This window comes from Pinus tabuliformis, chromosome J (genome assembly GCF_031772625.1).
Source record: "Pinus tabuliformis cultivar Carrire ecotype Pingquan chromosome J, CPIR1, whole genome shotgun sequence".
Taxonomy (NCBI): domain Eukaryota; kingdom Viridiplantae; phylum Streptophyta; class Pinopsida; order Pinales; family Pinaceae; genus Pinus; species Pinus tabuliformis.
In genome coordinates, this window is record NC_142295.1 from 1,551,714,635 (window position 1) to 1,551,732,966 (window position 18,332).

Below are 18,332 nucleotides of genomic sequence, written 5' to 3' on the forward strand. Positions count from 1 at the left end.
CCGAAAGATTTTACGTGGTGTTCGACGCCAAGTCCTTTATTCACACCACGTGGATTGTACTGTCGTACCTTGAGGGTCATCATCATTATCGATGATTCCTCTCGCGCTTGTTAACAGTTTACATCATTGACTGGTAATCAAGCGATGTCTTTCCATGTTCGACTCCAAGAAATTCTCACATGGATCGACTTGTACTTAGAGTGAAGATCGGACAAGTTTGAAGACCCCGGATCTAGTTTCATCAATCCGGGCTGCGATATATATTCAGGAAATAAAGACATTGACATGTGCAGTAGATGATCATCCTACTCAAAGGATGATAATTTCAGCAGAGAATTATCAGTCTACCATCAGACGATTGTCTGTTCTATGTACAGAAAAATGTATTTATAAAGCTGAGCATGGGAATGCCCGCCTCAGCTAGATCATGAAAGCAGTATGAAAAATAATGTATTGTATTGTATCTTATTACAGGTCACCTCTCAGCGATTGAATGAACTTCGAATCCTCCTGATAAAGCATTTCACCCGATAAACAACCTCATACTTTAGGGGGCAACTGTTATAGACATTTTTGTGCCTTACAACATGAAGCATGAAATGTCCATAATCTAAGGGATCCAAAGTCCCTAAACATGTTGTTCCTACCCATAGAGGAACAAGGTCAGCAAACCACAGCACTTAATAAAAGTTCTCCACCTGAAAACACTCAAAAACAAGGCAATTCTGGATCATGTCAATTGCTCCACTGAGCATCTGCGCTGAATGTCAACTGCTCCACTGTCTACCTGCGTTGAATGTCAACTGCAAAGAAGGCTACCTGCGCTGGGTGAGTTTGGACATGTGGCACAGTGATTCCTCAAGGTGTCAATGCCCAGGAAGCTTCCAAAATGACACTTGGATCAAGGAATTCGACTGGTGATGAGTAAGAGGTTCTAAATCTCCAAGTGGAAGCAAGAACCTCCAAGTGGACTCAAGAACTGAAGAAGAACTAGAGTGGGAGAGGACACTAGTCACATCTCAAGCTAACTCATCCTCTCTCCAAACTCCTATATATGGATCTCTCTCCCATGAGATCCAGAGGCTGGAATCTTGTGAATGTAAAGAATTGTTGTTGGTTTGAGTTTAGAACTATTGGGTGATTTGCTTTGAAGGAGGTGAAGAGGAGATTTCTTTCTGTTGGGAAGGTGATGCTGGATTGGGCCTCTTATGGTTGCATCACTTCCTGAACCTTACTTCTTCCATTAATAAAGCATTTGAGGTTCCTCTATATGCATGTGTCTCAATGATGTATTGTTATACTTGTGTTTTTGATTTATTCTAATCCTTGAATCAATTATGAATGTATGTTTCTTGTAGTTTCCCTCTCTTGCCATTTTGCAGGATCTTGGTGTAGCTGGGCCAGTGAAAGAGCAAGGAGCTGGGGGCAAGTAGCAAAGAGAGAAGATTGGATCAACCATTAGCGAAAGACATCGGTTAGTGGATCTCTTTCTCCCCTCTTTTACATCTCATAAAGAAGTAATCTCAGATAGCTTTGCTTTGATTGTTGCTAAGGAACTATCACCCTTAGAGTGGGATAGGGTCATTCCGTATTGGATACTTTTCCCAACAACACAAGTGTTGATGCCAAAACTGGGAATGTTGCAAAGGCAATCATCAACGAGGAAGAAAACTCAATCGCATGCACCAATTAGACCTAATTTTATTTGGAGTGGTAGTCTTTGACCAATATGTGGACCTAGTTATCACTCCAGGCTAAGTAATATAAGTTGTAAACTATGTCTAATTGTTCATAATATTTTTATCCCTATGTTTTTATATACCTATTTTATTTGATTAAAAGTCAATAGTAATTCCTTTAGGATTAGGGAGGTTAATTGATACACTGAATGGAGTTGAAGAACAATAACAATGATTTCCTTTTCTTATATATAAATAAATCATTTAATGATCATATATTTGCCAATATATTGATCTTTTCTACAACCACTATAAGTAGAACTCACATTAAGATCGATCAGCTACTTATAATGAGATACCAATGTTCTCATAAATGTATGTTAACATAAAAGATTCATAGACCATAACATGAATAAGTAAAATACAAGAGAGACATTTATATCTTCTCGAAGAGAGAATTGCATCAATCGATAGGACAAGCATTTGTTAAAAAATATTGCAAAAAAGGAGTCTAACAAAAACATTCAATTTTTAACCTTTTACTCTCCTCTCCATCCTCCTATTCAATAGGGGGATTTTCTACTTATAAAATTGACTACAGTTAGAAAATTACAAACTATCAATAACACCTTCAACACTACTACAATGTTAGGACTTCTATGATGTTAGCTATTTTCGATAGTGTGCACATGTTTTAAAAACATGTTTGTGTTCCTAATAATGCATGTGAACTTTTAAGATAATGCACATGCTTTTAGAAACAAGTGCACACTATTAATAATGCATGTGAATTCTAGAAAAATATAAGATAACATGGTGGTCTAGAAAATTATAAGATAACATGGTGGTCATGTGTTCTTATGTTTATGCAAATCCCATTTCCACTTTTCCACCATCAAATTTGAGTGAGTTCCTTATTTTGTCTCAAGAAAAGAAAATTATCCAAATTCAATGTGCAATTTAGGAACTTAGTATCTTAAAAAAATTTCCAAAGATGAAGCATGACAACCCTGCGAGGTAGATTGTTGTAGAGGTAGTGAATTGAATGATGCTTGGATGTTTTATTAATAGGGAAGCACGTGATGTTGACCTAGGTTAAGGAGAGTTGTTTTTCTTAATAATTTTCGGATTCTAAATTTTAGGACTACCCTAGGCAATGGAACAAATAATTAAGTACAAATAATAATACATAATATTTCTATTTTTGATAGAGAAAAATGGGTTCCTTCTATGCAAGTTTTTAATGAATCTATGCTTGGGATTAGGGGGATGAGGAAGGTACAAAGGCTTAAATATCTTGCTATTTCTTACATGCAAGAGGCTCAAGGTAAAAGTACTATTTTTAATTATTTTTGTCTCAACGATATGTATCAAGAAATGAAAAGGTTTCTTGATGCTTTGATTAAAATTGGGATACATATAATTTATGGGAAGTGAGTGGTTCAAGACAAGAGGAAAAAAAGGGCATGGGTTCTAATTACTATCATTCTCATTTTTCGTATATTTTTAGATCAAAATTTCTTTCTAACTTTGATTAGAATTTTTTGTTGTTGATTATATATAATATTTGTAATACATGAATATCTTGTCCTGTAAATAAGAACTTGTTCCTTTTATAAAATTATAAAATTTATGAACATTTTTTAAATAAGCTCTTGTTCCTTGTAGAAAGTTATAAAATCTATTTGAATTTTTTAGAATGATTTTGATTTCTTTGATGTTTAAATTTGATTTTAAAATTTAATAATTACATTTATTGGGCTTGTTTATTTTGGAAAATAGTTTCTAGAATTTTAATTTAATTATCAATTATGATTGGTTTAATGGTAGGATTTAACCTCCATGGAATATTTATGAGCCTCAGTATTGCAACAAGAATGCTACAACTCCCAAGGCTACCGACTTTAAATTATCAACCTGGGGTTCATACAAACTTAAGAAGTATCAACACTATATGTGTAGCATACAATATGTCCTTCCTTTGTTGTCATGATGTAATGGAGTGAATGTACTAAAATAAAACCCTAAACTAATTGCAGAAAATCAACTGAAATGGAAACCCTAACCTATTGCAAGAAATAAATTACAAGGAACTAAACATATTCTAATTGCATAAAGATCATGAACTAAATGTAAAAGAAGCCTAAATTAACCATATTTATCACATGTTATAATTTAAACTAACTAAGCATGGAATATGATCTAGAGAGTGCTAACTACTATGTGCATGAATAAATATAAAATAACTTTTTCATTTTTATCTTTTTACTTGAAAAATCTAAATGCTAATCTTGCTTGGTTCTTCGGCAGGGGAGACAAGTGTGGAGGAAAATGAGCGCAATGGTTCAGATGGCTTGGAGGGCAAGTAGGGGCCTAATCCTAGCTTCTAGTGATGATTTTTCTCAATTCAAGCTCAAAATAGGCCACTACAAGTTTTCGTACAGGATGTCTAGAGGATCCCCTCTTTTATTACAAAAAGCATGCCAAAATCTTAGGAAGTGGTATAGAAGGTGGAATGGAGGTTGGAAAATGTGGATAATGGAAGAATAAGGCATCGAGGTGGTGGAAACTACCCAAAACTCAAGCAAGGGCTTCAAGATGGGTAGATTTTCTCAATGGAAATGGCAATTTTTGCTTATAAAACAAGAATTCAGATTGAGACTTTAGTGGATTTTGAAGACATGAGAGGATGAGGCGAGGTGAGGTTTCCTTGCAATGTAGAATCTCCTGCAACAACACACATTATTTTATGCATCTATCCACAAATTTCTTTATACATGGGAAAGATTTATTAAATAACGAAAAATCACTAGTCTGAAAATCAGAAATGCGAGAACTAGTGAGCTACTAAATCTATCAAATGCATAACCTAATCAAGTGAAAATGAATTTGGCTAATAGTTTTTATTAAATATAATTATTTTTTGATCTAAATAAAGTGGAACCAACTCGATTAAATCTCGTTAGCATACTATAAAAAATAGCAGAAATGTATTGTTCTTTGTTAAAAACGAGTTCTAGAAATCTAGATTTGGGAATAAGAAGACTAATACAAGTAGCTGAATGATTACTATGACCTTCCAAAGGTTTTACAAGGATAAAATTATTCTTGTGATCCTGAAAAAGAACTTAGATCAACCATTTAACCCAATCCTACAACAATAAATCGTTAATGCTAAATGCATAAATGGAAAGAAATAAGAACAAGTGATGCATGTCAATAAAAAGTGGAAAGAATAAAAACAAATGATACAAAAGGGGTTTGATGCTCCTGGGATGGCCAAGCCCAAGGAAAATCAGAGATCTATGGAGGAGAAAAATATTTATAAGCTTAACATGACACCAATCTTCATTATTTTCATCAACATAATTACATCCCTCCAAGGAAATACAATGGAGCTGCAAAAATATGAGTTCTCTCCACAAGAATATTAATACAAATCTCTCCCTAGAGGAAAATTTGACATGGTACTTATAAAAAATGATTATAAATCATTCCCCATGAAAGGAGGAAGCTTTCGCCACGAAAATCCCTTGATTAATGAATCTAGTTCCCAATACTAGGAATCTCCATTAAATGGCCAGGAACACATTCCTAGATTTTCTCAATCATTGGAGTTCCACAATGTATGCCATAATTCCATAATATCTTGTTGATTTATTATTTAATATTGATCCTCTTGTAGTAGGGAGAAAGTCCCTAAATTATTTGCTCCTCCAAATCTTCATAATCTACCCAATATTCTCATAATATTCCACAAAAATAAATAATATTAGGCATAAATATGCAATTTTTCATAAACCTTCCTAATTAAAATATTAAAGTTAAAAATAAATTTTCTAATGCAAAAAGAGAGGTTTAATTTGCCGAAGGATAGTCATAGGCCTTAATTTATGTTTAATATAGAGGCATGGGCCTTAATTTATGTCTAATTTAGAGGCCCATCATACCCCCTGTTGAAAGTGTTGCTCATCCTCTGAGCAACTTAGTGACCTCATTATGCCTCATTCATGGACCTGGTGATCTCTCTCTTGTGCACCCCTTAGTCCTTTCTCTTAATGATCTTGGTTGTAAGTTCTGCAAGGACAAGCCCAAAAATCTATTTGTGCATAGAAAAATCATTGCTTCTTGATACCATTAACTTGGTTTCTTCCCCTTATTCAAGATGGGTTCTTGAATATTTTTTAGTTTGGCAAGGTCTTCCACATTGTTATCAACCTTCTCCTACCATTTTTCACCATTTTGGACACCTATAAAACCTTCAAAAGGCCTTTAGATGAGAACTAGGACATATGATAGTAATTCCTGTCAAAAGTATAAGAAACCCTGTTAAAACTACACGAAATCTGTTTTGAGCATAAATGATAGTCTGAGCTTAGGGTAGGCCCTTAAATTGACTTCCACGCCTTTCTCCCATTTCTATAATATCTTTTAGGCCTTGGACAAAATCTAGAAAGAGATTAGAGACCTCCTGGAAATCCCCTTTTTATCACTGCAGTTTGAGTTCTAAATTGGTGGTGAATGCCTCATTTCCTTTTGTTGCCTTCTTCTTGTTTCTTGTGGCTTAGATGATTTCCTAGTGGTCATCGAGTTTTTTGTTTTGATTAGGTATCTCTTAGGCACTACATTTTTTAATTTTTAGCACAATTTGTTCATTTCTTCCTTCTTGTAGCAGCATTCTGCCTTCCAGTAGCAGTCATCCCTTCTTCCTTTAGAGTCGTCTAACTGTATGGGAGTGATGAGAAATGATGTAGGTTTGTGAAAATGGAGAGGATGCCCTGTTTGTTTTTTCAAAAAAAAATGAGGGTGAGAGAGAGTGTAGGGTTTGTTCTTGAAATTAGGAAATGGGATGGATGAATGATGGATAGATATTGCATATGAAGTGGATGGAGGGCTTGGAGTGATGTGGTGACTTGGCCATTGCAAAAATTTCTTCTTTTAACTACTGTCCTCATTCCTTGAAATCATCACCCTTCATAATTTGACCATTCAACATTTCATGAGTGAAGGAGTGGGCTGCAATTAACTATTTGAAGGCGGCTCAGACTGCTGACCCATCCTTAGCTTCTAAAACCTCATCTCTCATGCATTGACAACAAATTTCTAACTATAATATGTTCAAGAGAAGAATTCAAGAATATTGCATACATGTACCTACTTGATGGTTGTTGGAGAGACATGCATGCTGCTGCTGAGTTGATGTTGTTGTGCTGCTCATGAATCATGTGCATTTTCTTGACTTCCTTTTTCATTTTTCTTGATCCCATTTTGCTAATGGGTTCTCTTCTTTTAGATGTGTAGGTGTTGTCAGACCTATATGAACCTTCCCTAAAGAATACGTGACCTTCTGACCCATTTCTCCATCATATTTTCTCTTGTAGCTTCTTCTCGCCCTTCTTATAGAGATCTTCTAGTAGTTTAGAACTTCTTGTAGAGATCATGTAGTAATTCAGGACAACCTCTTGTAGTAGACTTGTTTTGTCCATATCTCCCAAATGGTACAATGGATTGACCTGACACTTTCTGAGCATGTTTTCATCATCATTATGCACCTCCCCATAAAAAAATATTGGTCAATGGATGCATGAATCTCAAGAAAAACTAAACATGGCTAGAGGTTATGGAGACCGATTTCTTCAAAATCATGCATGGGAATTTACTAAAATTGATTGGGCATGTTACCATCATCAATATGCATCTCCCCAGGAAACAAATTTTTTAATGGATGTATGGATATCAAGAAAATTCAAACATGGTTGTAGGTGATAGACGTCGATTTCTTGAAAACTGTGCACTGGAATTTGCTGAAATTTCTTGAGAATGTTACCATCATCCATATGCCATCCCCCTGAAACTAATTGGGAAATTGATGCATGGTTTTCAATTTATGGCAAAAATAAATTTCTTCTCTATGTATTTTTGTTCCTATAGTAAAACAGAACATTCCTGTAGTTTTTAGGACAACAAGAAAACTAAATGGGAAAAGCTTGAGCATGATGGGTGGATGGTGGAAATAGATGAGGGTGATGGATTAGCATGGCCTTCGCCTTGTTGTATAATTTGATCAAAGGAGGAGAAAGTAAAAATTTGACTTCTTTTCGTACCAACTTGTTTTTTTTGCTTGCAAATGTTGGAGAGTACATGCATTCATTAGAGAGACACATGGAGCAAAGATTTATTAATTTTTTCTTTTTCATTTTTTTCTAGTCCTACTAGCCGCATCAAGGAGGTTTTCAACTAGTAGGCCTGCTTAGGTGCCTCAAAGGAGGTTTTCACCTAGGATCTTTGTTTTCTCCTTTTTCTCTTTTACCAACCTATTGACCGCCTCATGGAGGTTTTCAATCAATGAGCTAATGAGAGGCACCTCAAAGGAGGTTTTCACCTGAGATTTTTATTTTTTTGTCTTATTGTTCATGTTTTTTTTTCTACCCTACCCTACTTGAAAAGAAAAATTACTTTCAAGTATAAGAGTACTTCTAATGGAGCCATGTGCACATCAATATGACATAAAAAATAATTTGTAGGCTTTAAATGTATGCTTTGACATGTACCTGAATTTGCGTAATCAAATTCTTTGACTTTGATGATATGAAGCATGATTGAGGAAGAGATTATTGCTTAAACTTAGTGAATTTCTGGAACCATATTTCAATATAGTTGTGATGCCTCTGGTCCATTTTTTGATTGGAATCATCTTGGATGTCTTCTTCTACCATGACCTTCAAGTCTTCCTCTTTTTGTTGATTGATCTCTTTAATACATGGAGGATTTGATGGTAACCATGAGGGAGCTTCCTCAATCTCTGATTTCGATGGCTGCTCTTCATCAAATGTAGCCCATGATCATTTGGTATTCTCATTTGAATATTATTCTTCTGGATGTGGTCCTTTAATGATATCAATAGAATCTCTTTTTTTCAATAATCTTCCTGAGATATGGTGAATACCATTGAGCTCAAAAGGAGGTGTTTGGAAGTGTTGTACCTCATCATTGTAAGTGCACTGAGCTACGTTAACGTGTGGGTTTGGAAATGGTGGTACAGGTAGTTGAGTGTTAGTGGATATTTGAGATGGATGTGGTTGGGGTTATGGTTATGGTCAAGGTGAATGGTAGGGATAACATGGAGTTGGGTATGGAGGATGTTGAGGAAAATATTGAGGATATTGTGGATAGCTCCCATAAGTTCCTTGCCAACCTTGTTGCCAAAATTGGTTTTGGGATTGAGATGGCTAATGTTGCCAAGGAACGGGTGTGTTCCAATTACTTTGAGATGGATGTGCATAAACTTGAAATTGTGAATTAGGTTATTGCATCATACTAGGTTGAATAGGCTGCCATGGTCCTCTTGGAGCTACATAACATAACTTCATTGGTAATTGAGTTGCTCCATTGTCCTCTTGGTAAACTCCCTTCAACCTGGGTAATGATAGAAAATGTTTAACATTAGGTGATTCTGCATGGACAACACAAATATCAGCATCTTCTTTTTCTTCATCTTGCATTCTTAACATTTCTACTTGTTTTTTTAGATTGCTAAGAATTTATGTTTCAAAATCATCAAACAAATTTCCAAGTTTAGTTTGACTTACCGATCTTGATGATGATTTACCTACTCTTTCCCTTCTTGATATGTGTTTGCATGTTTCACAAATTTCCTCAAATGATAATTGTTTCACGTCACCTCTACTCATGAGATCAAGGATATTAATCCATTCATCCCTAATTGTTCTAAGTAAGAGGGTTTTTAGTGTGTCAGATCCTAAATGATGTAGTTTTTCCCTCTTAAAATTATACATGAATCTATCTATTAGATCCTCAAGGCTCTCATATTCTATTTGATTCATTCTAAATATTTCGTCCTTAAGGTCATGAACCATTTAAGAGCTCTATCCTTCAATTTTTCTGAAAAAAAGTCTCAATTTTTGAGTTTTTAATAAGTAACCATAATATCTACAAATAATTTCAAGTTCAAAGGGAAAGCTTTCTAGATCCTCTGACCTTAGACCATGAAATTTAGGAAGAAAATATGGAGGGATGCTCTTCATGTCCACACTACCATCAGTATCAAGAATGGGAAATATGAGAGGATCTTCCTCATTGCCATCATCTCAATCCATGTCTTCTACATTCTTTGGCATCTTCTTCTTCTACCTACAAAAGTGAATGGTGATGTGGCTCTTACTTCCCCACGTGATCAAATGGGGGGGTGGATTGGTGTTGGAGATTTTTTTTTTGCTTTTTATGATTAAATGAAAACACTAATGCAATGCACTTTTCTATTTTTTAAATGAAATATGACTAACGCAATTTTTTTTGTTTTTGCAAAATGTAAAAAGAAATAAATCGACTAGGGAAGAAAACAAGGCATGCTTTGACACCTCCCAACAACAATGCCAAAAAGTAATGAGCCATGGTATTGCAACAATAATGTTGCAACTCGCAAGGCTACCAACTTTAAATTATCAACAAGGGGTTCATACAAACTTAAGGGGTATCAGGACTATATGTGAAACATACAATGTTTCCTTCCTTTGATCTCATGATAAAATGGAGTGCATGTACTGAAATGAACCCCTAATCTAATTGGAAAAAATGAACTGAAATGGAAAACCTATTGCAAGAAATAAAGTAGAAGGAAAGAAAAATATTCTAATTGCATAAAGATCATGAACTAAACGTAAAATAAACCTAACTTAACCCTATTTATCACATGTGATGATTTAAACTAACTGAGCATGGAATCTGACCTAGAGAGTGCTAACTGCTGTGTGCATGAATAAATATAAAATAACTTTTTCCTTTTTATCTTTTTACTTGAAAAATCTAAATGCTAATCTTGCTTGGTTATTTTGCAAGGGAGATAGGTGTGGAGGAAAATGAGTACAATGGTTCAGATGGCTTGTAGGGAAAGTAGGGGCCTAATCCTAGCTTCTAGTGATGATTTTTCTCAATTAGGGCTGAAAACAGGCCATTACAAATTTTCCTATAGGATGTCTAGAGGAAGTACTAATTCCTACATGATGTCTACAAGATCCCCTATTTTATTAAAAAGCAAGCCAAAACGTTAGGAAGTGGTCTAGAAGGTGGAATGGAGCTTGTGAAAGGTGCATAATGGAAGAGTAAGGCATGGAGGTGGTGGAAACTACCAAGAACTCAAGCAAGGGCTTCAATATGGGTAGATTTGCTCAATGGAAATGGCAATTTTTACTTATAAAACAAGAATTTGGATTGAGACTTTAGTGGATTTTGGCGACATGGGTGGATGAGGCGAGATCAGGTCTCCCTGCATTGTAGAATATCCTACAACAAAACACATTAATTTATACATCTATCCACAAATTCCTCTATATATCGTAAATATTTATTAAATAACAAAAAATTACTAGTCTAAAAATGAGAAAATCGGGAACTAGTGAGCTAGTAAATCTATCAAATCCAAGTATCTCAATGATTACTATGACCTTCCAAATATTTTCCAAGGATGAAATAATTCTTGCTATCCTGCAAAAGAACTTACATCAACCATTTAACCAAATCCTACAACAAGAAATCATTAATACTAAATGCAGAAATGGAAAGAAATAAGAACAAGAGATGCATGTCAATAAGAAGCGAAAAGAATAAAAACAAATGATACAAAGGGCTCTGAGGCTCCTAGGATGGCCAAGACCAAGGTAACTCAGATACCTATGGAGGAGAACAATATTTATAAGTTGAACATGACACCAATATTCATTATTTTCATCAATACAATTACATCCTTGCAAGAAAATACAATGGAGCTGCAAAAATACGGGCTATGTCCACAAGAAGATCAATAAAAATCTCTCCCTAGAGGAAAATTCGACTTTGTACTTATAAAAAATGATTATGAATCATTCCCCATGAAAGGAGGAAGCTTTCCCCACAAAACTCCCTTGATTAGTGGATCTGGTTCCCAATACTAGGAATCTCCATTAAATGGCAGGGAAGACATTCCTAGATTTTCTCAATTATTGGAATTCCACAATCTGTGCCATAATTCCATAATATCTTGTTGATTTATTGTTTAGTATTGATCCTCATGTAGTAGGGAGAAAATCCCTAAATTATCTCCTCCAAATCTTCATAATCTGCCCAATATTCTCATAATATTCCACAAAAATAAATAATATTAGGCACAAATATGCAATTATTCATAAACCTTCCTAATGAATATATTAAAGTTAAAAATAAATTATCTAATGCAAAAAGAGAGGTTTAATGAGCTGAAGTATGGTCATATGCCTTAATTTATGTTTAATTTACAGGCACGGGCCTTAATTTATGTCTAATTTAGAGGCCCATCAAAAATTATAGAATATTTTTAGTAGCACTAACAAATCAAAGGTTAGAAAATTTATTTATATATGTTTGGAATGGAGAATCTCTCTATTGTGTACTACTCTCAACAATTATGGATTACGTAGTAATTATGGAATACATCATCACAGAGACCTGCAACTCGGGAAATTTTGTTACATGATTTCATTTAGGTTTACATTTGCAACAATCGACTAGGATCCATGACAACAAAAGCATCATTGCTTAGATCTCATGGAGGTTCACATTTGAAGTAATTTTCTAGGATCTTTGGTAGTTGAAGTCATCATTGAAACTGAATCTATCCTTTCTTCTTATGGATTTCCATCCTATTCACAATCGATCTACGTTTTACAAAATCTCGGAATGTCGCCAACACCATTGTGATAAAACCCTTTATTTTTTCTCTATATTTCTACTCCAGAAAGGGTTGTATCCCATTTTCCCGATGAATTTGCGACCTTCAACACCCCTGTAGCTTCACTCTCTAAAAATCCCATATCTAAGAAAGCGTAAGAAAATTTTGTGAAAAAGGTGGAGGCAATCCCATGAGTGGTCGTTCCATCGGGGTTTCAAAGAACTACCTCGAAATTTCCCAATCAGGCTTTAGTGGGGAAGCTCAAAGGAATGTGGCTATCTCCATGATCCATGGAGTTATGGCTAGAGAAAACTTCGAAGCCATTAATAAATGGAAATATTGCAATGTATGCATGTGGGAATGGGTGTTTTTTCTTTCCTATTTGAATTTAAGGAAGAAAAGATGTAATATTTTGAAATGGAACATACTTTTTTTGGGTTTAGAGTTATGTATATGAATAAATGGTCTTTAGGATTTGATTCAATTAAAGACATATCAGATGATATCCCTATCTGGATCAAGCTTCCTTGACTTTCTCTTTCATGTGGGAGTGATGCTTGTTTTCATGTAATCAAAAATGGGTTGGGGAAATATTTTGACAGGTTAGAACCTAAAGGGCATCAATTTGCATGTGCAAATTCTTTTGTTGAAATATATTTAGAGAAATAGTTTCCCTCAAAAATAAATCTCACAGATGGTGAATGGTCTCACTGTTAGACTCTTGATTACAAGAAATTACCCTTCAAATGCATATTTTGCCATGAATATGGTCATTTTACAAGAGGTTGTAAGAAGTTACACATAGGAATGACAATAGGTCAAGGAGAACAATGGAAAAAAATAAAAAGGGATGTGAATAAAGGGGAAAAGGTAGAAATAAAACCCCAATCCACACTCTGTAGAATGATGATCTTGGCCTTGCAAAACCCTTTTGAGGTGTTGTAGACTCAAGAAGAAAATGACAGGCAAAGGGCTCCAGAAGAAGAATTCATGAACCTCAATATAGAATAGGGTGAAATCAAAATTCTAGAGAACAAAGTAGAAAGGGATATCCTACAACAAAATTAATAAATCATATTAGAAGCACTACAGGACAATAATAATAAAAGGACTTGGAGGAGAATGAAGTAACCCCAGAAGAGGAGAAAGAGGAAATCCATGAAAAGGAACTTGCAGAAGAAGCAAATTCAAAGGAAAAGGAGAAACCCCTATTTGAGGCTCAGATCGACAACCAATACTTATAGGTTTCAAAAAAATTGACAAGCCCATAAGGAATAAGGAGAAAATAATGGGAAGCACATCTATAATACCAAAGGAATTATAGAAAAACACGGATAAAGTATTGGTAAAGTTTCATAGATGTCAACCCCTAAAATAAAAGTGTCAATCCGTTGTTATTGATATATGTAAATAAAAGCAATTGCATCATCGATTGCTCGAATACAAATAATGGTGATTTGAAGTACCCTTGAAAGGTATTCCATGTACACATATATTGTAAATAGTAATGATAATTTGGTCTAGACCTTGCATTGCAATCCTTCTTGTTCATAAGTCTGTCTTTATGATTTACAACAGATGGGTTCACATGTTATGCATTCATATATTATTGCATTATTTTAAGTTGTTTGTAAGTTCACAAACTTTTCACACAGGGATAGATGTTCTGATTTTTTTGGAGTGCCATTTCTCATGAAGAAAAATGATTCATCTAATTTTTAGGGTTCAAATTGTCATAGTCTTTGTTCTAAATTTTCGATGGCTTTCTAGTATATATTTCAATCTAATTTGCTAGAATATGGTAGGAATTTCTTGGAACCACAAGTTTTAGCTATAAAGTATCCACAATGCAAGTACACTAGGAGCTTTTCAAGGTGTTTAATCCATATTTGTAGTCAAGAACCCATTTTAAACAACAACATTTAAGATCTGGCCAAAATAATTTTCACTAAACTCTCACGAAAAACTACAAAACTTAACATGTTTATGTAACTCCATTCAAATTGGATTTGGTACCATGTTTTTTTAACAAACATGACTATATATATATATATATATATATATATATATATATATATATATATATATATATTATTAACATAACTTTGAGATGAGAAAACATCTAATTTTTTTTAAATAAGTAATTAATATAATTATTTAAAAATATATAAATATAAATATAAAATATATTTCCTTTTTATATTAAACATATATATTAGTATATTACTATTTCCAGTATTGTTTAAATGATAGTTAAATTTTTGTATTTATAGTAATGGTACTACTACTTAGTTTATTATTAATAATAGAAAGATTGATAATAATGATGATGATGATGATGATGATAATTGGTTGTCGGGATTAATTGATTATGGTTTATTATATTGGTTTTTGTTAATTATAGTTGAATATGGTTCGCTTTCAATAACAATAGTGGACTTTATCATATTTTAAGAGCAATAATCTAGGAAATTAACTTCATGATTATGTCACATTATCACATTAAGAGATTTATTTCAATATTGTATAATATTGAGACATGCAAAGGATGAATTTAATATTATGGTACATTACAACATGGAGAAAAGGTTGACTTTCATATAAGGTTATATTGTGATGTTACGGTTGACTTAGATATTATATCATAATACAGCTTATGGTATGGATTTGAATAGCATATCAAAATGTAATATTAAGAGGTTCAATTCAAAATTATGTGATATTGAAACATTAAGGTAGATCATAATATTATATCATGGTCCAAAATTGAAAATACAACTTTAGTACTATGTTACATTGTGACATTAATAACTTAATAATATGGCTTAATCTAATGTTATAAGGCATTACAACATTAAAAAATAATAAATTATAACCAATGATTATCACCCCAGTCATTGATTACAATTATGCATGTTAGTTTCCTTTCCTATATTCTTCTTACATGACTATAGGAGAGAATACCTATGGTACCTAAAGAAAATATTTTATTGATTGTATAGTTCTCTTTGAGGGTGCCCTAAAAAGCAAGGATACTCACATCGATCAAAGTTACGATGGGAGTTCAAGGTATTCTCTTCCTACACTACCATTAGTATGTCTTAGGAGCTCATAATCCCAAGTTTTCCTTCCAAATTCCCTTTATTTCCTCTTTTGTATTCTACAATCCACTCCTAATCACGAGAAGGAATAGTGGAGAGTAGTTTTGGATGTTGTTTCTTAAGTTTTTTTTGTAGTTTTGTACTCTTTTCTCCTAGTCAACCTAAGGGTACTTTTTCTTCATTTTGAATATATAATTAAAAGCAACTAAGCATTCGATTCACTGATCCAAAAGGATTTGTGGACTTTCACTTAAAGGTACAAAGCTATCTCCCCAATGGCATAGAGTACATAAAATTAGCTCATTAGAGGCAATCTAATGAGACCGTGTAGAAGTATACACTCTATTAGAGGCAACACATGTTCCATAAGAGTTTGAATTTCACAGTGTTATTTTTTAATTATACAGGTGTGTTATTATTTGAAGTTATTTTCTATTTACTCTTACAGATAACCTTAATCAGTTGGATGTCGAATAAATTCATCATGCCTTTGGTTTGAACATCAATCCTTTGATACCATTGGATAATCCATTTTTTCGTTTGTGGGGACTTCTCTTACGAGTGATCCTCCACATTCTCTCCTTTATACATGTCCAACATGAGCATCTCTAGTATTTCTACTAGGAGATGGGGCATTCAAACCTTGGCTTCTATCATTAATTGAGGGTGAACTATCTTTCCTATCCCTACAACTAAAATGTATAACATAATAATTCCACTTGGGCCAACCCTACCTCTAACATGAGTGGGAGAACCCAACCTATGGATTTCCATGAAGTGAGTGATTTTATCTTTGGGATGACATCCATTGTGAATTTTACATTATAATATATTTTAAATTATTTTTCCCTCATTTGTTTTTAATGCTGGGAGTTATTGAAATCGTCCTCAAGTTTTCCCATTTGGCGAAATATATATTCCTCCCTTAAACCCCACTTTAGGAAGTGGTAATTTCTTATTTATGGCTTTTTCCATAGGATAAAATCATTTTCAAGGATTTGTGGCTCATATGGGTGGAATGTTTTCACCCTCTACTAGTTCAACTAGTAGTGTTTCAGTTTCATTTTTTAGTTAGTAGGGAAGTAATGTTTTCCCCTCTTCTAAGATGTCACCAAGGTTGGTTCCTTTTTCCATTTTTTTGGAATCCCATGCAAGAGAATTTCACCCCATATGAGAATCTTGATAATGGAGTTTTCCATTCCTTTTCCTATGGTAATAAAGGTTTAAATATGAACCCAAGATTCCTTATAGATAAACCCTAACAACTCGGTGCTTGTTAAAACCTAAGGTTTTCTTTGTGGGTTCTAACTAGCTAGGAGGTCCTCCTGTTGCGAGTTGAAACCCTTTCTCTCAACCATGATAACCATTTCTCACAACGATATATTTTCTAAATATCTCAAAATTGACATATTATCTAGTGTGTTATAATTAAAACTAGCCCTTGGTCCTATTGGTTCCAGTATTTGCAGCCTGCCACTAGGGATCAACATGAGCTCTTACTATGTCTGGTTTTGTTAGATGTTTTGCACATGATGTTCAGCACAAAACATGTCACAAGTGTGTCCATCAGAATAAGCTCATAAAAATCTTTCCAATGGTATATCACACTCCCATAACCGGCTCCTGGATTAGAAGATATGATCGAAATGAATGAGTGATTCTTGGTTATGCATGTTTTGAGGTCAGTTGTTGCACACAATGACAAATTTAGTACAAAATCAGTTTTCGAAATAATCGTAAGGAATTTTTCAAAAGTGAAAATTCTTTTGTTCATAACATACCAAACAAAAAAACCTCCTTCATTTTATGCACAAGTGCTACTATGTGGGAGATATAGAGGGATACTTGGAGCCTACATTAAAACAAAGCAAATTTTTCATATTTTTTATTGTTTTCGACATTTTAGTGTGAAGCCATTTTACAACAGATGGAAAGTAATTTTATATAACAAAAACCTCTTTCAGTTTATTCACAGGTGTCATGGATTGGGATATGTGACTAGATCTTTACAGCTCATTTTCACATATTTAAATTTTTAATGATTTTCTCTTTTAGAGATGATTTTGTGGAACAGATTGCAAGATATTAGAAACGAATTTCCCAAATTTGAGATAGGTTTCTCCCCAAAATTACCATATCTACGAAAACCTCTTTCAATTTTATAACAGGTGCTACAGTTTAGGAGATATGAGTTCATCTTCAACACCTATTTTCAAAATTCGGCCCATGTTTAATGTAACTAATTCTATTTTGAAGAAAATGGTTGAGCTCAATCCCTTAGTACAAGGATGAAAAAATGTATATATTTTATGAATTTCATAGTGTAGGGGTTGGAATTTGGCAGAGGTTGGACTCTTGAGAAAGCATTGAGCTTCATTGTACACTCATATTTTCATCTTGGCTAAGGAATTGAGACCAGGATTTGCAGCACTCTTTGGGATTCATGTGGCAATTTGTCTTGGTACAGTGCTTCTCTTTGTAATTGTGAATTTGTTTATGTGATTGCATGCCATGATATATCTTATTTGTTTTGAACTAAACAAACAAGAGTGTAAGTAGAATCTGTTGAAAGTGCAGTGCTCTACTTGAAGTTTGCTTTAGTCATTTGATGTTTTCAGCTGTTTGGGGAGGATCCATGATTGCACTTTCCCTCTTCAACACCTCACCTATCTATTCCTTCCATCTCATTCAATTTTAAGTACCAAAAACAATTTCCTACCTTGCCCCATTGAGATCTCTGCAGGACTGAGCCTCAATCCCGGCACCCAAAATATATATTTCCATCTGAGCCAACAAAACATCATTTTATTAAATCAAACTCTCTTTCACATATACCTAGCCTAAGATCAGTAT